Source organism: Hyla sarda, chromosome 3 (genome assembly GCF_029499605.1).
Source record: "Hyla sarda isolate aHylSar1 chromosome 3, aHylSar1.hap1, whole genome shotgun sequence".
NCBI classification, from domain to species: Eukaryota; Metazoa; Chordata; class Amphibia; order Anura; family Hylidae; genus Hyla; species Hyla sarda.
Genome location: NC_079191.1, coordinates 448,776,223 through 448,803,585, shown reverse-complemented (window position 1 = coordinate 448,803,585; position 27,363 = coordinate 448,776,223). Strand labels below are relative to the sequence as shown.

The 27,363-nt window shown below is 46.0% G+C and overlaps 1 long non-coding RNA gene across 1 annotated transcript in view; it reads left to right on the top strand.

The window, feature by feature from the left end:
- LOC130363212 (uncharacterized) overlaps positions 1 to 27,363 on the top strand; it is a 122,708-nt gene that overhangs the window by 665 nt on the left and 94,680 nt on the right. The window lies entirely within an intron of this gene.

Here is a 27,363-nt window from a genome sequence, read left to right as displayed (position 1 = left end):
GTGCACAGGACAGAACAGCAGTGAAGTGTTTTTGTAGATTTATTCAGTTCATCTGCAACTTATTACTATATACTGTGGCCCAGTTTTACAAGTTTCAAGTGTTTGCACACTTTGCTGTTTTCAGATTTATTAATCACTTAATTTATTAATGTAGCTTAATTTTCTTGGTAAATATTGTGCTTGTTGGTTTTGGACAGTGGTCCAACCTTGCTACTAGAGATGAGCGAACTTACAGAAAATTTGATTCGTCATGAACTTCTCGACAGTTGATGACTTATCCTGCATAAATTAGTTCAGCTTTCAGGTGCTCCGGTGGGCTGGAAAAGGTGGATACAGTCCTAGGAAAGAGTCTCCTAGGACTGTATCCACCTTTTCCATCCCACGGGAGCACCTGAAAGCTGAACTAATGCAGGATAAGTCATCAACTGCCGAGCGGAGAAGTTTGTGACGAATCAAATTTACTGTAAGTTCGCTCATCTCTACTTGCCACATTAAAAACCACCTAAACCCTTGGTCTCCAGATGTTGCAAAAATATGACTCTTAGCATGCTGCAAGTTGTAGTTTTGCAACATATGGAGTTGTTTTTGTATGTGACAAGGTTTGTCCGCTTCTCACTTTTTTTGCATATGTGTTGTGTATATTCACAGCTAATATTTTTGCAAGTTACAAGATAAAATGAAATGTACAATTAAGGTGCACTGAAATGTCACAAACCCAAAGATAAAACACTTCTTGATGACTTGACGAATAATTATAATTTACTCAAAAACGTATACAAAATGTATTTTAAATGTAATAAAAAAAATGGTAGTGAAAAATAGTGACAGATTTACTAACACTGCTGCTCCAAAAGTTTGTTGCCTGTTGCGCCAAGATCTGGCGCATGTTTTAATGTCAACATTTATAACCCTTTTACAACTGTACAGTTATTTCTATCTTTTTTTTTATTCTTAAAAAGGGGAATGGCACAGACAAAGTTATAATTCCTAATTCATGTACTAATCATGGAAACACGTTTTTGATGTGAATTACGATGCGAAGGGAGGTGGTGTTAGAAGCAAACATGCTAAAACAGCAGAATAAATGATTGCCAGGCAAACATCATCAAATAATGGCCCACTTTTTAACAGTGTGATATTATGGAAACAAAGACTTCGACTTAGTCAAAAAAATAAACATAATAGTAAATCCCCACAATGTGAAAACATATTAATTTCCTTTACACAAAGCAAAAAATATATTAGATAAAAAAGTTAATTTCAGCACATTGAACCATGTAGTAGTGGAATAAATAAATAAAAAGAATCACTATAACAAACCTCTTGTTATGCAAAAAATCCTTATTTTTAAACTTGTATAGAATTAGTACAGTTAGCCCTGGGTAAGTTCTTTTTTACACCAGTTTTATTTTGGTGCATTTCATTTGATAAATGGTGTAAAAATTATTTAAACCCAAGACACGCCGCCTTGTCTGAATGGCCTTGATGGCAGAATGACCATCCTGCTTCTCCCATCCTGATGTGCCTCCTCTCAAAGTATATTATCTCGGCAAAATGTCTTCCAATGCATAGTAGAGACATGTCTAAGAGTCTCTCTCACCAAGAGGTACACTACCCAAAAGAGAGCCTTTTTATAGGGCAGCAGGGGAAGCACTTTTACCCAGGCCGCCTGCACAGAACAGAGCTTTGCGCCAACTTACGATTTTGTCTACTTGTGCCCTGGTCCTAACATGACACAGGCTGTCTATTGCCGTACATCTTCTACCTTAGGTTTTTCCAGGGATAAACCAAATGAACCCACCTCATAATTTGGTTGATGGTTACAGGTGGATATCCCTGCGTATATTACATGTGTACATTGGTGATGATGCAATTGTCCTTTCCACTGGTTCACTGATGACACACACTGAATGATGTGTCCGTCTACATGACTCAGCTTCTATAGGACCTCTCAGTAAGTCTTGTACAGCAGCTCGATGGACCTGTTCACAGCATATATGCCAATATCGGGGATGGATTGCCTTTTGTTAAGTAGCACATAAATATCCCGCAAAGCTGTCCGAGATGGTTACCTGTCACACCAGTCCCTGGTGGCCTCACAATCTAACTCTCCTTACATGTTTCATAGGACGTGTTTGGAGTGAAGGCAGAAACCATAGAACCTAGAACAGAGGTTGAAACTGATTTTCACATCAACCTTTGTTGTCTTCAGAAGCCATTATAAGACTGTATGAATGTGACTTCTTAACATATTGTTAAATATGTATCACACATCAAAGTAGTTCAAACTGTTCCACCAGGGATGCTATGGTGGCCCTACATAGTACGTTAAAGGGCCAAGATGTCCTTTAGGACCAAGCTAGATATTAACCCCTTCTGTCTGAGCGGTCTACCTTGGAGAGTGGCCAGACTGCCTGGGTAGGGCTTTCAGAACCATGCAACCGCGTGTGAGTTGATAAACAGAGAAGAGTGTAGGTGCGACAGGTGTGTACGAAGATCAGAATCCAAGATGGTACCTGCTCCCTGTGCTGGTGCTGCCCCTTTTGCCAAGCGCAGGATTTGTCTAATGCATTTGAACTTAGTGGAAGCAACCAGCTCTGCAGAGGGAGAGACACAAGCACAGGGAGCAGCTACCTGAACTGGAATATGTCCAGATCTAGTGGGTGACATTTACAGATGAGTGAACTTTTCAAAAATTCGATTTGGCCGATTCGCCAAATTTTCCCGAAAAGTTTGTTTCAATCCGAATTTATTCGCAGCGAATCGATATAAAAAAAACTATTTCTAGCCTACATACAGCCTCTATAGGGGTATAGAACACTTTGCTGTGTCCTAAAACGCATATGGAGTGTGCTGGGGTAGTGAAATAATACTGTTATTCAGAATAACATGCAGATTACCGGCATCGCTCTTAGAATCACTGCCGCACAGCAGCACAATGACAGAGCCTGGTGGTGGCATCAGTGTCAGGAGACCATATAGTGACTAAATGACATAGCGTGGAGGTGTTGGCAGCATGAGGAGACCATATAGTGACTGAATGACACAGTGTGGAGGTGTTGGCAGCATGAGGAGACCATATAGTGGCTGAATGACACAGCCTGGAGGTGTTGGCAGCATGAGGAGACCATATAGTGACTGAATGACATAGCGTGGAGGTGTTGGCAGCATGAGGAGACCATATAGTGACTGAATGACACAGCGTGGAGGTGTTGGCAGCATGAGGCGACCATTTAGTGACTGAATGACACAGTGTGGAGGTGTTGGCAGCATGAGGAGACCATATAGTGGCTGAATGACATAGCGTGGAGGTGTTGGCAGCATGAGGAGACCATATAGTGACTGAATGACACAGTGTGGAGGTGTTGGCAGCATGAGGAGACCATATAGTGGCTGAATGACACAGCCTGGAGGTGTTGGCAGCATGAGGAGACCATATAGTGACTGAATGACATAGCGTGGATGTGTTGGCAGCATGAGGAGACCATATAGTGACTGAATGACATAGCGTGGAGGTGTTGGCAGCATGAGGCGACCATTTAGTCGCTGAATGGCACAGCGTGGAGTTGGCTGATGCACTAGTACACTACACACCAGGGCTTCACAATCCCCCCCCCCCCCCCCCAAAAAAAAACCAACAACACAATATATGACATTTTTGACAAAGATTTCTCATTGGTAGCACCCGCTATCCAAAAATTTGAAATTAACAGACCCAGGCCCCACCTCTGCGGCATCAGGAACCCATATATTGCCTGAAGGACACAGCCTGGAGTTGGCTGATGCACCAGTACACACCAGGGCTTTACAATCCCCCCTCCAAAATCAACACAATGAAACATTTTTGTCAAAGATTTCTCATTGGTAGCACCCGCTATCCAAAAATTTTAAATTTCCATAACCAGGCCCCACCCCTGTGGCATCAGTAACCCATATATTGCCTGCATGACACAGCCTGGAGTTGGCTGATGCAAGAGTACATACCAGGGCTTCACAATCCCCCCCCCCCCCCCCCCCAAAAAAAAAAACAACAACACAATATATGAAAGTTTTGACAAAGATTTCTCATAGGTAGCACCCGCTATCCAAAAATTAGAAATTTCCAGACCCAGGCCCCACCTCTGCGGCATCGGGAACCCATATATTGCCTGAAGGACACAGCCTGGAGTTGGCTGATGCACCAGTACACACCCGGGCTTCACAATCCCCTCCAAAAAACAACAACATTTTAGAAATTTTTTAAAGAAATACCTTTGTGTAAGAACAAGCGCATATCCAACAGTTCACAAGACTCTATAATGCAGGACGGTGGACCACCCAAAGACATTCTTCTCAAAAATAATAAACCACACAATGTTTGAAATTTTTTTACAAAAACTAATTCAATATGTGTGTAAGCGCATCTGTCTCCAAAGGAATTTTTTCACCCAAAATGATGAAGCAGAGTTAATCCCTGTCCGTATTTTTTATTTTTTTTATTTTCATTAAAAAATCACACGCAACAAGCGTTCCGTTGTGTAACGATTAGCATTCTGGAAAATTCAATTTTATTACTGCTAAAATTATCAGTAAATAAAAATAAAAAATACACTACCCAAGAGTGTTTAACCCCTTAAGGACACAGGACGTAAATGTACGTCCTGGTGCGGTGGTACTTAACGCACCAGGACGTACATTTACGTCCTGTGCATAACCGCGGGCATCGGAGCGATGCCCGTGTCATGCGCGGCTGATCCCGGCTGCTGATCGCAGCCAGGGACCCGCCGGCAATGGCCGACGCCCGCGATCTTGTGGGCGTCCGCCATTAACCCCTCAGGTGCCGGGATCAATACAGATCCCGGCATCTGCGGCAGTGCGCGATTTGAATGAATGATCGGATCGCCTGCAGCGCTGCTGCGGGGATCCGATCATTCAGAACGCCGCACGGAGGTCCCCTCACCTGCCTCCGTCCGGCTTCCGGCGTCTTCTGCTCTGGTCTGTGATCGAGCAGACCAGAGCAGAAGATCGCCGATAACACTGATCTGTTCTGTGTCCTATACATAGAACAGATCAGTATTAGCAATCATGGTATTGCTATGAATAGTCCCCTATGGGGACTATTCAAGTGTAAAAAAAAATGTAAAAAAATGTAAAAGTAAAAGTAAAAAAAAAAGTGAAAAATTCCCTCCCCCAATAAAAAAGTAAAACGTCCGTTTTTCCCTATTTTACCCCCAAAAAGCGTAAAAAATAAATTTTATAGACATATTTGGTATCGCCGCGTGCGTAAATGTCCGAACTATTAAAATAAAATGTTAATGATCCCGTATGGTGAACGGCGTGAACGAAAAAAAAAAAAAAAGTACAAAAATTGCTACTTTTTTAATACATTTTATTAAAAAAAAAATTATAAAAATGTATTATAAGTTTTGTATATGCAAATGTGGTGTCAAAAAAAAGTACAGATCATGGCGCAAAAAATGAGCCCGCATACCGCTGCTTATACGGAAAAATAAAAAAGTTAGAGGTCATCAAAATAAAGGGATTATAAACGTACTAATTTGGTTAAAAAAATTGTGATTTTTTTTAAGCGCAACAATAATAGAAAAGTATGTAATAATGGGTATCATTTTAATTGTATTGACCCTCAGAATAAAGAACACACGTCATTTTTACCATAAATTGTACGGCGTGAAAACGAAACCTTCCAAAATTAGCAAAATTGCATTTTTCTTTTTAATTTCCCCACAAAAATAGTGTTTTTTGGTTGCGCCATACATTTTGTGATATAATGAGTTATGTCATTACAAAGGACAACTGGTCGCGCAAAAAACAAGCCCTCATACTAGTCTGTGGATGAAAATATAAGAGTTATGATTTTTAGAAGGCGAGGAGGAAAAAATGAAAACGTAAAAATTAAATTGTTTGAGTCCTTAAGGCCAAAATGGGCTGAGTCCTTAAGGGGTTAATTACCCCATACATTGCACCAGGAGCAGTCAGGAGTAGGCCTCAGCAGTACCCAAGAGGCTTTAATAACCCCCAACCTTTGCACGATCAATTGCGAGATCGAGCAATACTAGGTGTGTTATGCCCTCAGATTTCCGGGGCCGCAGGCGCGCTCCACTGAACGCATTAGCGCGTCTCTATCTTTCATCGACCGGTGCTGGTAACCCGCTAACTCCCGGAAAGGTAAGCTGCCGCGAAGCAGGTGGTCTCTCCGGGGCACGCTTGGCTCCAGAATTTCCACTACTGCCACACCACGCTGACTGCCAACCGTGCTACCGCCTTGCTGACTCAAGGGCAACCTGCAACTCTCTTCTCCCGATGATGAACCCCCTTCTCCTGAGATCGAGCAATAACAGGTGTGTTATGCCCTCAGATGTCCGGGGCCGCAGGCGCGCTCCACTGAACGGATTAGGGTGTGTCCATCTTTTTTTGTAGCACCCGCAATCCAAAAATGTTAAATTCCCAGACCTAGGCCCCACCTCTGCGGCATCAGGAACCCATTTATTGCCTGAAGGACACAGCCTGGAGTTGGCTGATGCACCAGTCCACACAGGGCTTCACAATCCGCCCCAAAATCAGCAAAATTGTATAATTTTTTTTATTTATTTACAACTTTGTGTAAGCACAAGTGCATATCCAACATTTCAGAAGACTCTATAAGGCAGGACGGTGGACCACCCAAAGACTTTCTTCTCAAAAATAATGAACCACACAATTGTTGAATTTTTAAAAAAAAATTGAAATTTCTAGACCCAGGCCCCACCTCAGCAGCATCAGTAACCCATAGATTGCCTGAAAGACACAGCCTGGAGTTGGCTGATGCACGAGTACACACCCGGGCTTCTCAATCCACCCCAAAAAAACGCAATTTTTTTTGAAATTGTCTGACAAAATATCTTTTTGTTAAAACAAGCGCATATACAGCAGTTCAGAAGACTCTATAATGCAGGACGGTGGACCACCAAAATAAATTCTTCTATAATATAATAAACCACACAATATGTTAAATTTTTTAAAACTAATTGAAATTCCAAGACCAAGGCCCCACCTCTGCTGCATCAGTAACCCATATATTGCCTAATGGACACAGACTGGAGTTGACTGATGCACGAGTACACACTACACACCCGTCACCCGGGCTTCACAATCCACCCCAAAAAACCGCAAGATTTTATTGAAATTGTCTGAAAAATACCTTTTTTTTTTTTTTTAAACAAGCGCATATACAGCAGTTCAGAAGACTCTATAATGCAGGACGGTGGACCACCCAAAGACATTCTTCTCAAAAATAATAAACCACACAATATTTGAAATTTGGTTAAAAAAATTATTACATGTGTGTAAGTGCATCTGTCTCCAAAAAATCAGATGACAAAAGGATTCTAATCGCCAAAAATGATTAAGCAGAGTTAATCCCTCTCCATCTATATTTTTTTTTCATAAAAAAATCTCACGCAACAAGCGTTCCATTGTGTAACGATTAGCATTCTGCAAAATTCAATTTTATTACTGATAAAATTACCAGTAAATTTAACAATAACACTACCCAAGAGTGTTTAATTACCCCAAACATTGCACCAGGAGCAGTGAGGAGTAGGCCTCAGCAGTACCCAAGAGGCTTTAATAACCCCTTACCTTGCCCGATCAATTGCGAGATCGAGCAATAACAGGTGTGTTATGGCCTCAGATGTCCTGGGCCGCACTAGCGCTCCACTGAACGGATTAGCGTGTCTCTATCTTTCAAGGACAGGTGCGTGTTGTACGCTGAAACCAGTTCGTGATAGGGATCTGTGATTGCAATTATTTAACCTTAAAACGAGGAATTACCAGTAAGTGAGGGTCATAAGCTGGCGTTTATTAAGTCGATGTCCTTTGTACACACCGCCCGTCGCTATAAGCGATTGGATTAGTTAGTGAGTTGGTTAGTGAGGTCCTCGGATCGGCCCATGCGGGGTAGGAGAAGGCCCTGGCAGAGCGCCGAGAATTTAACGATCATTGTTGAAATTTGCATTAAGCATGTATTTAGCTACTGCTAAACATCCAAAAATTTAAGGCCCAAGGCCAGAGGCACAAGGGAGGCAAGTAGTTCCTGAAAGACACAGAATGAGTCTGGAGCATGCATTTGCAGTACCCAAGAGGTTTTCATAACCCCTTACATTTAAAGATCAATGTTTACATTTGCATTAAGCATGTATTTAGCTACTGCTAAACTTCAAAAAATTATAGGCCCAAGGCCAGAAGCAGCAGTTTTCCCCATATTAGGAGCATAGTTGTCCCCCAGATTAGGAGCATACTTGCCCCCCAGATTAGGCAGCATAGATGTCCCCCAGATTAGGCAGCATAGATGTCCCCCAGATTAGGCAGCATAGATGTCTTTCAGATTAGGAGCATACTTATCCCCCAGAGTAGGCAGCATAGATGTCACCCAGATTAGGCAGCATAGATGTCCCCCAGATTAGGAGCATACTTGTCCCCCAGAGTAGGCAGCATAGATGTCACCCAGATTAGGAGCATACTTGTCCCCCAGATTAGGCAGCATAGATGTCCTCCAGATTAGGAGCATAGTTGTCCCCCAGATTAGGCAGCATAGATGTCCCCCAGATTAGGCAGCATAGATGTCCCCCAGATTAAGAGCATACTTGTCCCCCAGAGTAGGCAGCATAGATGTCCCCCAGATTAGGAGCATACTTGTCCCCCAGATTAGGCAGCATAGATGTCCCCCAGATTAGGAGCATAGTTGTCCCCCAGATTAGGCAGCATAGATATCACCCAGATTAGGCAGCATAGATGTCCCCCAGATAAGGAGCATGGTTGTCCCCCAGAGTAGGCAGCATAGATGTCACCCAGATTAGACAGCATAGATGTCCCCCAGATTAGGAGCATACTTGTCCCCCAGATTAGGCAGCATAGATGTCACCCAGATTAGGAGCATACTTGTCCCCCAGATTAGGCAGCATAGATGTCCCCCAGATTAGGAGCATACTTGTCCCCCAGAGTAGGCAGCATAGATGTCCCCCAGAGTAGGCAGCATAGATGTCCCCCAGATTAGGCAGCATAGATGTCCCCCAGATTAGGCAGCATAGATGTCACCCAGATTAGGCAGCATAGATGTCCCCCAGATTAGGAGCATACTTGTCCCCCAGAGTAGGCAGCATAGATGTCCCCCAGATTAGGAGCATACTTGTCCCCTAGATTAGGCATCATAGATGTCCACCAGATTATGAACATAGTTGTCCCCCAGATTAGGAGCATAGTTGTCCCCCAGATTAGGAACATAGTTGTCACCCAGATTAGGCAGCATAGATGTCCCCCAGATAAGGAGCATACTTGTCCCCCAGATTAGGCAGCACAAATGTCACCCAGATTAGGCAGCATAGATATCCCCCAGATTAGGCAGCATAGATGTCCCCCAGATTAGGCAGCATAGATGTCCCCCAGATTAGGCAGCATAGATGTCCCCCAGATTAGGCAGCATATATGTCACCCAGATTAGGCAGCATAGATGTCCCCCAGATTAGGCAGCATAGATGTCCCCCAGATTAGGAGCATACTTGTCACCCAGAGTAGGCAGCATAGATGTCACCCAGATTAGGCAGCATAGATGTCCCCCAGATTAGGAGCATACTTGTCCCCCAGAGTAGGCAGCATAGATGTCACCCAGATTAGGAGCATACTTGTCCCCCAGATTAGGCAGCATAGATGTCCCCCAGATTAGGAGCATACTTGTCCCCCAGATTAGGCAGCATAGATGTCCCCCAGATTAGGAGCATACTTGTCACCCAGATTAGGCAGCATAGATGTCACCCAGATTAGGCAGCATAGATGTCCCCCAGATTAGGAGCATACTTGTCCCCCAGAGTAATCAGCATAGATGTCCCCCAGATTAGGCAGCATAGATGTCAACCAGATTAGGAGCTTAGTTGTCCCCCAGATTAGGAGCATAGTTGTCCACCAGATTAGGAGCTTAGTTGTCCCCCAGATTAGGAGCATAGTTGTCCCCCAGATTAGGCAGCATAGATGTCACCCAGATTAGGCAGCATAGATGTCCCCCAGATTAAGAGCATACTTGTCCCCCAGAGTAGGCAGCATAGATGTCCCCCAGATTAGGAGCATACTTGTCCCCCAGAGTAGGCAGCATAGATGTCCCCCAGATTAGGCAGCATAGATGTCCCTCAGATTAGGAGCATACTTGTCCCCCAGAGTAGGCAGCATAGATGTCCCCCAGATTAGGCAGCATAGATGTCCCCCAGATTAAGAGCATACTTGTCCCCCAGAGTAGGCAGCATAGATGTCCCCCAGATTAGGAGCATACTTGTCCCCCAGAGTAGGCAGCATAGATGTCCACCAGATTAGGAACTTAGTTGTGCCCCAGATTAGGAGCATAGTTGTCCACCAGATTAGGAGTTTAGTTGTCCCCCAGATTAGGAGCATAGTTGTCCCCCAGATTAGGCAGCATAGATGTCACCCAGATTAGACAGCATAGATGTCCCCCAGATTAAGAGCATACTTGTCCCCCAGAGTAGGCAGCATAGATGTCCCCCAGATTAGGAGCATACTTGTCCCCCAGATTAGGCAGCATAGATGTCCCCCAGATTAGGAGCATGGTTGTCCCCCAGATTAGGAAGCATAGATGTCACCCAGATTAGGCAGCATAGATGTCCCCCAGATTAGGAGCATACTTGTCCCCCAGAGTAGGCAGCATAGATGTCACCCAGATTAGGCAGCATAGATGTCCCCCAGATTAGGAGCATAGTTGTCCCCCAGATTAGGCAGCATAGATGTCACCCAGATTAGGCAGCATAGATGTCCCCCAGATTAGGAGCATACTTGTCCCCCAGAGTAGGCAGCATACTTGTCCCCCAGAGTAGGCAGCATAGATGTCACCCAGATTAGGCAGCATAGATGTCCCCCAGATTAGGAGCATACTTGTCCCCCAGAGTAGGCAGCATAGATGTCACCTAGATTAGGAGCATACTTGTCCCCCAGATTAGGCAGCATAGATGTCACCCAGATTAGGCAGCATAGATGTCCCCCAGATAAGGAGCATACTTGTCCCCCAGAGTAGGCAGCATAAATGTCCCCCAGATTAGGCAGCATAGATGTCCACCAGATTAGGAGCTTAGTTGTCCCCCAGATAAGAAGCATAGTTGTCCACCAGATTAGGCAGCATAGATGTCACCCAGATTAGGCAGCATAGATGTCCCCCAGATTAAGAGCATACTTGTCCCCCAGAGTAGGCAGCATAGATGTCCCCCAGATTTGGAGCATACTTGTCCCCCAGATTAGGCAGCATAGATGTCCCCCAGATTAGGAGCATAGTTGTCCCCCAGATTAGGCAGCATAGATATCACCCAGATTAGGCAGCATAGATGTCCCCCAGATTAGGAGCATGGTTGTCCCCCAAATTAGGAAGCATAGATGTCACCCAGATTAGGCAGCATAGATGTCCCCCAGATTAGGAGCATACTTGTCCCCCAGAGTAGGCAGCATAGATGTCACCCAGATTAGGCAGCATAGATGTCCCCCAGATTAGGAGCATAGTTGTCCCCCAGATTAGGAAGCATAGATGTCACCCAGATTAGGCAGCATATATGTCCCCCAGATTAGGAACATACTTGTCCCCCAGAGTAGGCAGCATAGATGTCCCTCAGATAAGGCAGCATAGATGTCCCCCAAATTAGGCAGCATAGATGTCACCCAGATTAGGCAGCATAGATGTCCCCCAGATTAGGAGCATACTTGTCCCCCAGATTAGGCATCATAGATGTCCACCAGATTAGGAACATAGTTGTCCCCCAGATTAGGAGCATAGTTGTCCCCCAGATTAGGGACATAGTTGTCACCCAGATTAGGCAGCATAGACGTCCCCCAGATAAGGAGCATACTTGTCCCCCAGATTAGGCAGCATAGATGTCACCCAGATTAGGCAGCATAGATGTCCCCCAGATTAGGCAGCATAAATGTCCCCCAGATTAGGCAGCATAGATATCCCCCAGATTAGGCAGCAAAGATGTCCCCCAGATTAGGCAGCATAGATGTCCCCCAGATTAGGCAGCATAGATGTCCCCCAGATTAGGCAGCATAGTTGTCCCCCAATCAGCGCGGGGCGGTCAGAGCACAATGCCCAGGTCTGCCCCATAGGGTTTCATAACCAACCACAATAGAGAAAATTTTGTTGCAGGAGCATGGTCAATCTACTCAGACCCATCTGTCATTGGTGGCTGGAAATCCTGGCTGATCCATCCCTGATTCATCTTGACAAACGTCAGTCTCTCCACATTTTTAGTGGACAGACGAGTTCGCCTTGGGGTGACTATGGCCCTGGCCGCACTAAACACCCGCTCTGATGGCACACTACTTGCCGGGCAGGACAGCTTTTCCAGGGCAAACTCCGCTAGTTGCAACCATACATCGAGTTAGGCTGCCCAGAAGTCCAGCGGATCTTCAACGGTTGTTGGCAGGGTCATGTTGAGGTAAGCCACCACCTGCTAGTTCAGGTCCTGCTCCATGTCCACCTGCTGCTGATGAGTTGCTTCACTATGCGGCTGAAGGAAGCTACTAATCAGTGACTGTAGACTCAGGCTGCTGCTGATTGAGGAGGTACTGCTCCTGCCACCCCTCCCCAGAAGCCGTGGCAGTGGAAGGTGAGCGCACAGGGCCCCCCGAGTCAGACCTACGAGTGGATGAACCATGTGGCCGATAGGCATCGGCCAACCGACTACGTAGAAGCTCCCTGAAGTAAGTCAGTTTGTCCTCCCTCTCAGTGGGGGTAAAAAAGGCCCCCATTCTGGGCCGGTAGCGGGGGTCTAATAAAGGTGGAGATCCAGAAGTCATCGCACTGACAAATTTTGACAATTCGGGGGTCACTACGCAAGCAACTCAGCATGCATTGTGCCATTTGTGACAGTGACTCACTGGGACTACCTGCCTCCATCTCCACTGCATACTGCCACGGTGTGTCTGGGTCCTCTGTCTCGCCTCCCTCGTAATAACCCTCCAGCTCCTCTGGCTGCTCCTCCTCTCCTGTCCAATGACCAGAAACACCGGCCATCTCATCCACCGTAAACTGTGCTCCACTCTGCCCCTCATCATCCTCCTCCAGTTCATCCCCCACAGGACTCATGTAGCCTTCTGATGTAGGCGCAACATCTCCATTGCCATGACCAGCCATGTTTTCAATAATTTTTGGAGTAAATGTAGGAGTGGAATGACGTAGTTCATGGCGTGATTCGGGGCGACTAACAAAAAATGTGGCTTCCTCAAAGGGCCTCAGCAAACGGCAGGTGTCATGTATGAGCTGCCACTCGTTCACATTGAAGTTACACAGGGGAGTACTCCTATCTGCTTGTATCATCAAAAAATCCGTGATGGCTTTTCTTTGTTCGTATAGTCTGTCCAACATATGGAGGGTGGAATTCCAACGTGTGGCAACGTCACAAATGAGACTATGTTGTGGGATAACGTTCTGACGCTGCAGCTCAAACAAAGTGTGCTTGGCGGTGTACGAGTGGCTGAAGTGCATGCACAGTTTCCTTGCCATTGTCAGGACGTCTTGCAAATGGGGTAAAGACTTGATGAACTTCTTGACAACCAGATTCAACACGTGTGCCATACAGGGCGAATGGTTCACACTTCCTTGTCGCAGCGCGGCCACAATGTTCTTCCCAATGTCGGTCACCATGGTTCCCATTTCCAGATTTTGTCGAGTAAGCCATACTCTGATTTCTTTCCCTAATGAACTTCAGCAGTTCCTCCCCTGTGTGACTCAGTTCGCCAAGGCAAACCATGTGAAGGACGGCTTGACACCAGTGTTCCCAACACACGTGGTACGATGAAGGGCCACCGAGATTTGGACGTGCGGTGGAGGCCGAGGACACGAGGGAGGAGGAGGAGGCACAAACTGTAAAAGGACCAACTGCCTGGGAGCCAGAGCGTGGAGGTGGAAGCAGTGTGTCCTGTCCAAGTTGCTGTTGTGGCTGTGCAGGAACCACATTTACCCAGTGGGCCGTAAAAGACATGTATTGTCCCTGCTCGTAGTTACAGCTCCACACGTCGGCGCTGCTGTGCACTTTTGAACACACCGATAGGCTCAAGGACTGGCCCACCTTCTCTTGTACAAACTTATGCAGGGCTGGTACTGCCTTCTTCGCAAAGAAATGACGGCTTGGGACTCTCCACCTCGGCTCGGCACAAGCCATCAATTCCCTGAAAGCTGCAGAGTCCACCAGTTGGAAAGGGAGGGACTGCAACACCAGCAACTTGGACAGGAACACATTCAACTTCTGCGCCGTTGGATGAGTGGGCGCATACTGTTGTCTCTTGGACATGGCTTCGCCGATCGATTGTTGGCGGAATGGCTGACTACGAGCGGAAGAAGCAGGAGCGCAAGAAGGAGGGTTTGACACAATGCTCCCTTCGGCTGAGGTGGTGGAGCCTTGGCTGGATGACGGAGGGAGCGGATGGCCACTGGGTGATGTGGCAGGCTGGACCACTACCTCGGTGCCACGGTTATCCCAGGCCGCTTTATGGTGGCGAGTCATGTGTTGACGCAGGGCCGTGGTGCCGAGATTGGGACCCTGGCCACGCTTCACTTTCTGCCCACAGATTTTGCATGTGACTACACTAAGGTCCTCCAGATTCTTTATGAAGAACAACCACACCGCAGAGTAGCTGATTTTCCCACCCGCAGTTCGCAGTATTTCACTGCTATTGGCGCCGTCTCCAGGAACCCCTGTTCCACTACCTCCCTGAATGGTAGCTTGCCGCGAAGCAGGTGGTCTCCCCCTGGCACGTTTGGCACCTGAATTTCCACTACTGCCACCACCATGCTGATTGCCAACCGTGCTACTGCCTTGCTGCCTCATAGACAAAGAGCAAATCTCTTCTCCTGATGATGATGAAGCCCCAGCCTCTGCACCCAGCTCCCAATTGCGATCGGCTTCATCATCATCAAAAGATGTGTGCACGTCACTGATGTCCTCCTCGTGTTCCTCGTGTTCTGCCTCAGGACCCTGAACAATTGAAACACCGCCTCCCACGTCACTCTCCGCATCAATACTTGCCCGCCTTGCGGAGCAAGGGACGCATGTCTCCTCACATTCTTGGCTGCCCATTAGATGCTGACTGTCCTCTATTACATCGTCCTCACTAAATAGTGGAGCTGAACCCAAAGCATGAGATACTTCTTTTGGAGAGGGAACAGCATAGGACAAAGGCAATGGGATTACAGGGACTGCTCACGGGCCATGCCAACTGAGGGTTGTGCCTGAGGAACCCACCGACTCTTGACTGGGGTTGTCAGATGTCGCTTGTGAGGATGGGGATGAGTGTGCAAACCAATTGACGAAGAGAGATGGGTCGACGACAAGTCCGCTGGGTGTTAACGGGAGCTCAGGCCTATTGCTGCGACTCCTGCTGCCACTCGCCCCAAGTCTGCTGCCAACTCTGCCTGACGTATGTAGGCCTCTGCCCCTTCTCTGTGCACGTCCTGGCACTTTCCTGCCTGACATACTTAGTGCATTTATGAGGGTATAGAACAGCAGCAGGCGATTACTTACGGCTGTCCTTTCAAAGTATATAGGCCCTAGACAGAATAACAGTTACTAAATAGTACACTCCTTTGTTGTATGTAGGCCCTTTGCAATGATGAGCGCACTGGTATGCGTATTTATACGCAGAAAAAAACTCTTTTTTTGTTGTATACACCAGCCAGTGTATACTAATGTGTGGAATAGCACTGAATTTAGCACCGAGACAGAAATACAGGTACTAAATAGTACACTACTTGGTTGTATGTAGGCCCTTTGCAATGATGAGCGCACTCTTAAGCGTATTTGTACGCAAGAAAACCTTTTTTTTTCTCAATACACCGGCAGGTATAGAACGTGTGGTATAACACTGAATTTAGCAGAGAGACAGAAAAAAGGTGGTATATGGTACACAATTTTTTTTTTTTTTTTAATACTTCCATTTTTATTTCAGTTTTTCATTTATACATTAACTCTGCAAAGGCATGTTACGTTTCACAAAAATTTAAACAACAATATTCTCCCCACATTTTCTAATTTCCTAATGGAGGAAGGGTTCCATGAGGGGAAAAGAAAACAAAATAAACCTAAACAAACCAAAAACACAAAAGAAGAAAAAAAAAAAAAAAAAAATGAATAAATAAATATTATAGTTCTCTCTCTCTCTCTCTCTCCTCCCCCCATCCCATCTCTGTCAATCCATCTCCGCCATATCAACAAAAATTTATCTTCATTCCCTCTTTTAGTATATATGGCTTTTTCCCAAGCAACTATTTTTTCCATCTTTTGAAGAAAGTGCAATCTGGATGGCGGATTTGGGTTTTTCCAGCGCTGGGCTATCAGCTTGCGCGCATTATATAATAATCTGCCCACCTCTAACTTCGTGTTATCTTCTATCGGCAATTCCTCCACATAACCCAGTATACATATTTTAACCTTCCTATCAATATCAACCTCATATATTGCTCCAATATATTCTATAATTTCTTCCCAATATCTTTTAATAACCGGGCATTCCCATAACATATGGAGTAGGTCAGCACTAGAGCATATACACCAAGGACATTTTGCCACATTTCGCCACTTATATGGTACACTATTTGCTTGTATGTAGGCCCTTTGCAATGATAAGGCCACTGTTAAGCGTATTTTTTACGCAGGAAAACCTTTTTTTTCTTTAAATACACCGGCAGGTATATAACATGTGGTGTAACACTGAATTTAGCACAGAGACAGAGTAACAGGTGAAAAATGGTAAAAAGGCACTAAAGTCCACACTAATATGACTTATTTCTGAACAGCAGCAGGACCCAACAGTGCAGCACCACAAAAAAAAAAAAATCCAGGGAGTAACCCCTAAATTGTACTCTGTCACACAATCCTGAGCAGCAGAAGATTTGTGGAGCAAAAAAAAAAAACTCAATAGAGCTGAAAAATGAGGAGATAAGATGGTTGATAAAGTTGAGGCAGCTTGGAGATCTGTATGAGGCAGCTGACAGCTATCTGCCCCTCTCTGCTGCAATGCTCAATAACGTGAATAGGAGGTTTAGCAATCAATGATCCTTATTAGAGTAACAGCTCAGCACTCTGCACTCCTGCCTTTCCCTAATGCTGATGTGACTAGCAGTTGCAGTGTAACGCTGTGGTATGAGCTATTCACACACACACAGTCCCGTCCTCTCCATCTGACTGCATAGATGAAATGAAGAGAGGCAAGATGGCCGCCGATTATATAGGGGCTGTGACATCACAGGGGTCAGTGAACACTGATAGGCTGCATCTCACATGTGGTTCAGGGTCAGCCCGCCTACCTTCATTCCAGCCGCTGTTTCCCGCCCTCCCATAATCCCCTTCCCCATATACTCACATGTGGATCCGCCATCTTAGGTCTCCAATAGCCTGGAACGCTGTAAAATGGAGTTTAATAAAGCGATTCGTGCGATAGAATCACGGCGATATTCGTATTAGTTGCAAATCGAATTTATCATGAAATTCGTAACGAATTCGGGTTCGTCAACTTCGATTCGCTCATCTCTAGTGACATTATATGACCAAGAATGAGAACACAGGGTGAACATACAGACTCCACACAGGGAGGACATACAGACTTCACACAGGAAGAACATACAGACTACACACAGTAAGAACATACAGACTTCACACAGGGAGAACATACAGACTCTACACAGGGAGAACATACAGACTGGACACAGGGAGAACAGACAGACTTCACACAAGAAGAACATACAGACTGGACACAGGGAGGACATACAGACTCTACACAGGAAGAACATACAGACTGGACACAGGGAGGACATACAGACTCTACACAGGAAGAACATACAGACTGGACACAGGAAGAACATACAGACTCCACATAGGAAGAACATGCAGACTCTACACAGGGAGAACATACAGCCTCTACACTGGGAGAACATACAGACTCCACATGTGAAGAACATGCAGACTCTACACAGGGAAAACATACAGCCTCTACACAGGGAGAACATACAGACTCTACACAGGGAGAACATACATACTGGACACAGGGAGGACATACAGAGTGCACACAGGGAGAACATATAGACTCCACACAGGGAGAACATACAGACTCTACACAGAGAAAACATACAGCCTCTACACAGGGAGAACATACAGACTCTACACAGGGAGAACATACAGACTCCACACAGGAAGACCATACAGAGTGCACACAGGGAGAACATATAGACTCCACACAGGGAGAACATACAGACTCCACACGGGAAGAACATACAGACTTCACATTGGGAGAACATACAGAATGTACACAGGAAGAACATACAGACTGCACACAGGGAGGACATACAGACTCCACACAGGAAGAACATACAGACTCCACACAGGAAGAACATACAGACTCCACACAGAAAGAACATACAGACTCTACACAGGAAGAACATACAGACACCACACAGGGAGAACATACAGACTCTACACAGGAAGAACATACAGACTCCACACAGGGAGGACATACAGACTCCACACAGGGAGGACATACAGACTCCACACAGTGAGGACATACAGACTCCACACAGGGAGGACATACAGACTCCACATAGGAAGCACATACAGACTCCACAGGGAGAACATACAGACTCCACACAGGAAGAGCATACAGACTCCACACAGGGAGGACATACAGACTCCACACAGGAAGAACATACAGACTCCACACAGGGAGGACATACAGACTCCACACAGGGAGGACATGCAGACACCACATAGGAAGAACACACAGACACCACACAGGAAGAACATACAGACTCCACACAGGGAGGACATACAGACTCCACACAGAGAGAACATACAGACTCCACACAGGGAGGACATACAGACTGCACACAGGGAGGACATACAGACTCCACACAGGGAGGACATACAGACTGGACACAGGGAGAACAGACAGACTTCACACAAGAAGAACGAACAGACTGCACACAGGGAGGACATACAGACTCTACACAAGGAGGACATACAGACTCTACACAGGAAGAACATACGGACTTCGCACAGGGAGAACATACAGACACCACATAGGAAGAACACACAGACTCCACACTGGGAGGACATACAGACTCCACACAGGGAGGACATACAGACTGCACACAGGAAGAACATACAGACTGCACACAGGAAGAACATACAAACTCCACACATGGAGAACATACAGACTCCACACAGGGAGAACATACAGAATGCACACAAGGAGGACATACAGACTCCACACAGGGAGGACATACAGACACCACATAGGAAGAACACACAGACTCCACACAGGGAGGACACACAGACTCCACACAGGGAGGACATACAGACTGCACACAGGAAGAACATACAGACTGCACACAGGAAGAACATACAGACTCCACACAGGGAGAACATACAGACTCTACACAGGAAGAACATACAGACTGCACACAGGGAGGACATACAGACTCTACACAAGGAGGACATACAGACTCTACACAGGAAGAACATACGGACTCCGCACAGGGAGAACATACAGACACCACATAGGAAGAACACACAGACTCCACACTGGGAGGACATACAGACTCCACACAGGGAGGACATACAGATTGCACACAGGAAGAACATACAGACTGCACACAGGAAGAACATACAAACTCCACACATGGAGAACATACAGACTCCACACAGGGAGAACATACAGAATGCACACAAGGAGGACATACAGACTCCACACAGGGAGGACATACAGACACCACATAGGAAGAACACACAGACTCCACACAGGGAGGACATACAGACTCCACACAGGGAGGACATACAGACTCCACACAGGAAGAACATACAGACTGCACACAGGAAGAACATACAGACACCACATAGGAAGAACATACAGACTCCACACAGGGAGAACATACAGACTGCACACAGGGAGGACATACAGACACCACATAGGAAGAACACACAGACTCCACACAGGGAGGACATACAGACTCCACACAGGGAGGACATACAGACTCCACACAGGAAGAACATACAGACTCCACACAGGGAGGACATACAGACTCCACACAGGAAGAACATACAGACTGCACACAGGAAGAACATACAGACTCCACACAGGGAGGACATACAGACTCCACACAGGAAGAACATACAGACTGCACACAGGGAGAACAGACAGACTGCACACAGGAAGAACATACAGATTCCACACAGGGAGAACATACAGACTGCACACAGGAAGAACATACAGATTCCACACAGGGAGAACATACAGACTGCATATAGATGGTGTTCATGGTCTGAACTCCGGTGGACCCCGGTACAATGTGCTCCCATATGGAATCCCTGCATTTTTTGGGCATTTTTCGGCAGTGCAGTATTTACACGTACAACAAAAAAATACATATAGCAACACATCTGACTGCAAAATCTGCAATTCATGATCGCTACTTGGCCCCATTTTTATCTGATGATTTTCCTGTGCTACAATAGGCAATTTTACCTGTTCTACACTAAATCAGTCATTCCCAACCTGGGTGCCCCCAGTTTTTGCAAAACTCCAACTTCCAGCATGCCTGGACAGCCTTTAGTTGTCCGGGCATGCTGAGAGTTGTAGTCGTGCCACATCTGTAGGCACCCTGGTTGGTAAACACTGCTCTGAAGAGTGATGACTGCAGGTGTTGTTTCCCCTTTAAGGCTTCAGCTTCATCCCGGCAGCAGTAATGTGAACATTTTACAGACATTGTTATTTCTTCCTGGAATGACCTGTTCACACCTTTGTGTTTGTGTAGGTAAATATTTGTAGGTATTAGGTTCACACTGTGATTGGTAACAACCTGCAGCTGACCAGCTCCATCAGAATATATCCCAGGACAGATACTATTGTATCAACTTCTATCCCAGGACAGATACTAATATATCAACTTATATCCCAGGACAGATACTAATATATCAACTTATATCCCAGGACAGATATTAATATATCAACTTATATCCCAGGACAGATACTAATGTATCAACTTATATCCCAGCACAGATACTAATGTATCAACTTATATCCCAGGACAGATACTAATGTATCAACTTATATCCCAGGACAGATACTAATGTATCAACTTCTATCCCAGGACAGATACTAATGTATCAACTTCTATCCCAGGACAGATACTAATGTATCAACTTATATCCCAGGACAGATACTATTGTATCAACTTCTATCCCAGGACAGATACTATTGTATCAACTTCTATCCCAGGACAGATACTAATATATCAACTTATATCCCAGGACAGATACTAATATATCAACTTATATCCCAGGACATATACTAATGTATCAACTTATATCCCAGGACAGATACTAATGTATCAACTTATATACCAGGACAGATACTAATGTATCAACTTATATCCCAGGACAGATACTAATGTATCAACTTCTATCCCAGGACAGATACTAATGTATCAACTTATATCCCAGAACAGATACTAATGTATCAACTTATATCCCAGGACAAATACTATTGTATCAACTTATATCCCAGGACAGATACTAATGTATAAACTTATATCCCAGGACAGATACTAATGTATCAACTTATATCCCAGTCCAGGACAGATACTAATGTGTCAACTTATATCCCAGGACAGATACTAATGTATCAACTTATATCCCAGGACAGATACTAATGTATCAACTTATATCCCAGGACAGATACTAATGTATCAACTTATATCCCAGGACAGATACTAATGTATCAACTTATTATATCCCAGTCCAGGACAGATACTAATGTATCAACTTATATCCCAGGACAGATACTAATGTATCAACTTATTATATCCCAGGACAGATACTAATGTATCAACTTATATCCCAGGACAGATACTAATGTATCAACTTATATCCCAGGACAGATACTAATGTATCAACTTATTATATCCCAGTCCAGGACAGATATTAATGTGTCAACTTATATCCCAGGAAGATACTAATGTATCAACTTATTATATCCCAGGACAGATACTAATGTATCAACTTATTATATCCCAGGACAGATACTAATGTATCAACTTATTATATCCCAGGACAGATACTAATGTATCAACTTATTATATCCCAGGACAGATACTAATGTATCAACTTATTATATCCCAGGACAGATACTAATGTATCAACTTATTATATCCCAGGACAGATACTAATGTATCAACTTATTATATCCCAGGACAGATACTAATGTATCAGTTGATACCCTATATGCTCCCAGCTTCTACTTTTATATGTATGTATCTGTAATGTAATTAAGTGGGGCCGAGCTTAGTTATGGGGTCTCACAGTTTTAATTTCATGATATAACATATGTGATATTAATCCTTTTCACACCTTTTCCTCCTCTTTGAATTCTTCACTCTCATCCACTGCTCCCGTTCCCTGTCCGCAATTTGATTATTTGTTTTAGAACTACAAGTCTCAGCAGTAATGCCAATGAGGAATGCTGTGATGGCTCTATAGAGACTAGAATGTAATGTAATGCGCTGTATACATGTAATGTTGATGATGATGATTGGATCTGACTGATATCTAAGTGATACACAGCAGAGCTTGTTCTGTCCACCGCTGTAGAGTCACCAGCCGCCGAGCGATCCTCTTCCATGTACTGGGAGCTTTCGGCAGCCCCGACTGTCAGCACAACCTCTAGTTTTTGTACATTGATATGGAAAAGATATTGGGGGAAGGGAAACGAGAAATCTGTTTCCATGGTTTCCGACCACCTTCCCTGTCACTTCCCAACCTCATGTTCAGTAAAAATGTATTCATCAGAAAGTGGAAGAGTCTGACCCTGCACACTGCACCGTAGGGCCATGTCATGGTCATTTACATCCCAGAGTTCATGTAGAAGGTCAGAAGCTGCTCTGATAATATTATCTCACTGTTATAGTTTATTTTCTGGTCCAGAAATCCTACTGTTTCCCTTTGCACTTCTGAATGTCACTTTATGTATAGACTTCTTTATATAATCAGTGGGGTCACTGTGAACATACGTTACTTATCCTGAGTTATATCCTGTAAATCTTTTATTAGAAAAATATAAATCATAACAAACACAAAACCAGCACAACTTTGCCATAATACCTACAAATATAATTAAACAACCTACTCTAAACTGTCCCTTCACCCACACCACCCGCCCTCTTGTACATGGGTCAGAGTCCATACAGTTCATAGTCCCCAATGTCCAGTCCATAACTGACCCATGCAAGGTCCACCAAAACAAACAACCACCACCACCCACAAAAACACCCTCCCAAAACTTTTATCCCATTGTAACCATTTATTTTCTATTTTACCATATTTGGGGCGATTCTTATAATACATCTCGTGACAGTATTGAAATCCCCTCCAAAGATCACCTGTCGGCTTGTAAAAAGGGCTTAATCCTCATAAAGAGATCTTTTCGTCCCCACTTGGTTTGTGGGGCGTAGATGTGTATAAGCCGGAGCTCTTGCCCCTTCATGAGGACATCTAAGATCAGGCACCTCCCCATTTCTAACTCAATAACCCTGCATTCAACAGAAGTGGTAAAAAGGACCGCCACCCCACAATACTGTTCAGCCGCAAGAGACCAGTGGGAGGGGATGCGCCTCCACTCTTTCCTGGCTTTTACCAGGGACGCAAGATCTGACAACCTGGTCTCTTGTGAAAAGAAAATGTCGGCTTCAACACGGCTGAGAAAATCAAAGGCTGCAAAGCTAGCCATATCAGACTTTATACTGGCACAGTTAATAGAGGCCAGCGTCAATGGGGTGAGTGCCGCCATCATGGGTGATTCAGTTAGACGGCCCTAACCCCCTCATTTCTGTTTTTTCTTCACCCCCTCATTCCCAGATGAGGAGGCTTCTTTCTCTTTGGACAGTTTTTTTTTATTCTGATTGGTCCATTTTTGAATCCCCATCTCCACCTGGCTCCGGTTTGGCCCTATCCCCTGAGGAAATTGCCCCATCAGGACAAGGTCCAGTTCCCCCTGGAGGCTCCCCCACTTCAGGCACCCCATCCTCGACCCCCCCTCCAAGAAGGGGGAGGAGATGTCTTCAAGGACAGAGTACCGGTTAGACAGATCAATCAGAGGGGGAGCAGGTAAGCTTCCGCTTGGGACCTGGTCCGTATCACGGGAACTAGAGGGCTCCAACCTCTTCTTTCCCACTTTACTGTCCTTCTTTTTTGGCCTCAATGAGACACTCATTGAATACCTCAGTCAAGAGGGGAGCTAAAGACTACTTAAAGGTCCTGTACCACTCGGATGTTAAGCCATCCGGACCTGGCGACTTCTTAGGGGCAAGCCCCTCGATCGCTAGTCTCACTTCCTCTTCCCTGATTTCCTCTGCCAAAACATCAAAAGAGGGGTCTACCCCTGGCTCAGGAATGGTTTCAGCCAGGAAAGCCGACATCCTGTCTCGATCTAGATCCTTCCTTCCCAAGAGGTGCGAGTAGAAGGATTTGACGGCCTCCAAGATCCCTGATCTGGGCCGATTCAGAGATCCTGTACTATCGATCAGTCCTGAAATGACTTTACTACTCACTAACATCTTACAGTTTCTGTAAGGGTCGGACGAGCGGTACTTCCCGAAATCCCTCTCAAAAACCAAAGATGCGTGCCTATTGTACTGACACCTCATCAGCAAGGATTTCACTCTGGAGATATCCTCTCGTCTACCTCCAGTCGAAACAAGAATCTCGAGTTTCCTCCTCAGACCCTGATACAGGCGATACCTGTTCAGGGACCTGAGGCTCGAGAGCTGGTGGAAGAACCCTGCAACCCGCTTCTTGAACTTCTTCCACCACTCCCAAGTCCTGGCCTCCTCAAGCAGAAGACGCCTTTAAACGACTCAAGTCTGCCTTTTCTTCGGCTCCCGTCCTCTCCAGACCTGATCCTTCCAAACCCTTCCTATTGGAGGTTGATGCCTCCTCAGTGGGAGCTGGAGCTGTTCTTCTACAAAAGAATTCTTCCGGGCATGCTGTCACTTGTGGTTTTTTCTCTAGGACCTTCTCTCCAGCGGAGAGGAACTACTCCATCGGGGATCGAGAGCTTCTAGCCATTAAATTAGCACTTGAGGAATGGAGGCATCTGCTGGAGGGATCAAGTTCTCCTGTTATTATCTACACCGACCACAAGAACCTCTCCTACCTCCAGTCTGCCCAACGGCTGAATCCTCGCCAGGCCCGGTGGTCTCTGTTCTTTGCCCGATTTAATTTTGAGATTCACTTTCGTCCTGCCGATAAGAACATTAGGGCCGATGCTCTCTCTCGTTCCTCGGATGCCTCAGAAGTTGAACTCTCTCCGCAACACATCATTCCACCTGACTGCCTGATCTCCACTTCTCCTGCCTCCATCAGGCAGACTCCTCCAGGAAAGACCTTTGTTTCTCCTCGCCAACGCCTCGGAATCCTCAAATGGGGTCACTCCTCCCATCTCGCAGGTCATGCGGGTATCAAGAAATCTGTGCAACTCATCTCCCGCTTCTATTGGTGGCCGACTCTGGAGACGGATGTTGTGGACTTTGTGCGAGCCTGCACTATCTGTGCCCGGGATAAGACTCCTCGCCAGAAGCCCGCTGGTTTTCTTCATCCTCTGCCTGTCCCCGAACAGCCTTGGTCTCTGATTGGTATGGATTTTATTACTGATTTACCCCCTTCCCGTGGCAACACTGTTATTTGGGTGGTCGTTGATCGATTCTCCAAAATGGCACATTTCATCCCTCTTCCTGGTCTTCCTTCTGCGCCTCAGTTGGCTAAACAATTTTTTGTACACATTTTTCGTCTTCACGGGTTGCCTACGCAGATTGTCTCAGATAGAGGCGTCCAATTCGTGTCTAAATTCTGGAGGGCTCTCTGTAAACAACTCAAGATTAAATTAAATTTTTCTTCTGCATATCATCCCCAGTCCAATGGACAAGTAGAAAGAATTAACCAGATCCTGGGTGATTATTTGCGACATTTTGTTTCCTCCCGCCAGGATGACTGGGCAGATCTCCTCCCATGGGCCGAATTCTCGTATAACTTCAGGGTCTCTGAGTCTTCCTCCAAATCCCCATTTTTCGTGGTGTACGGCCGTCACCCTCTTCCCCCCCTCCCTACTCCCTTGCCCTCTGGTCTGCCCGCTGTGGATGAAATTTCTCGTGACCTTTCCATCATATGGAGAGAGACCCAAAATTCTCTCTTACAGGCTTCATCACGCATGAAGAAGTTCGCGGATAAGAAAAGAAGAGCTCCTCCCGTTTTTTCCCCTGGAGACAAGGTATGGCTCTCCGCCAAATATGTCCGCTTCCGTGTCCCTAGCTACAAGTTGGGACCACGCTATCTTGGTCCTTTCAAAATTTTGTGTCAAATTAATCCTGTCTCTTATAAACTTCTTCTTCCTCCTTCTCTTCGTATCCCTAATGCCTTTCACGTCTCTCTTCTCAAACCACTCATCCTCAACCGTTTTTCTCCCAAATCTGTTCCTCCCACTCCTGTTTCCGGCTCCTCGGACATCTTCTCGGTCAAAGAAATCTTAGCTGCCAAAAAGGTCAGAGGGAAAAATTTTTTTTTAGTGGACTGGGAGGGTTGTGGTCCTGAAGAGAGATCCTGGGAACCTGAGGACAACATCCTAGACAAAAGTCTGCTCCTCAGGTTCTCAGGCTCTAAGAAGAGGGGGAGACCCAAGGGGGGGGGTACTGTTACGCCGAGCGCTCCGGGTCCCCGCTCCTCCCCGGAGCGCTCGCTTCACTCTCCCCGCTGCAGCGCTCCGGTCACGTCCTCTGACCCGGGGCGCTGCGATTCCGCTGCCAGCCGGGATGCGATTCGCGATGCGGGTAGCGCCCGCTCGCGATGCGCACCCCGGCTCCCCTACCTGACTCGCTCTCCGTCTGTTCTGTCCCGGCGCGCGCGGCCCCGCTCCCTAGGGCGCGCGCGCGCCGGGTCTCTGCGATTTAAAGGGCCACTGCGCCGCTGATTGGCGCAGTGGTTCCAATTAGTGTGTTCACCTGTGCACTTCCCTATATCACCTCACTTCCCCTGCACTCCCTTGCCGGATCTTGTTGCCATTGTGCCAGTGAAAGCGTTCCTTGTGTGTTCCTTGCCTGTGTTTCCAGACCTTCTGCCGTTGCCCCTGACTACGATCCTTGCTGCCTGCCCCGACCTTCTGCTACGTCCGACCTTGCTTCTGCCTACTCCCTTGTACCGCGCCTATCTTCAGCAGCCAGAGAGGTGAGCCGTTGCTAGTGGATACGACCTGGTCACTACCGCCGCAGCAAGACCATCCCGCTTTGCGGCGGGCTCTGGTGAAAACCAGTAGTGG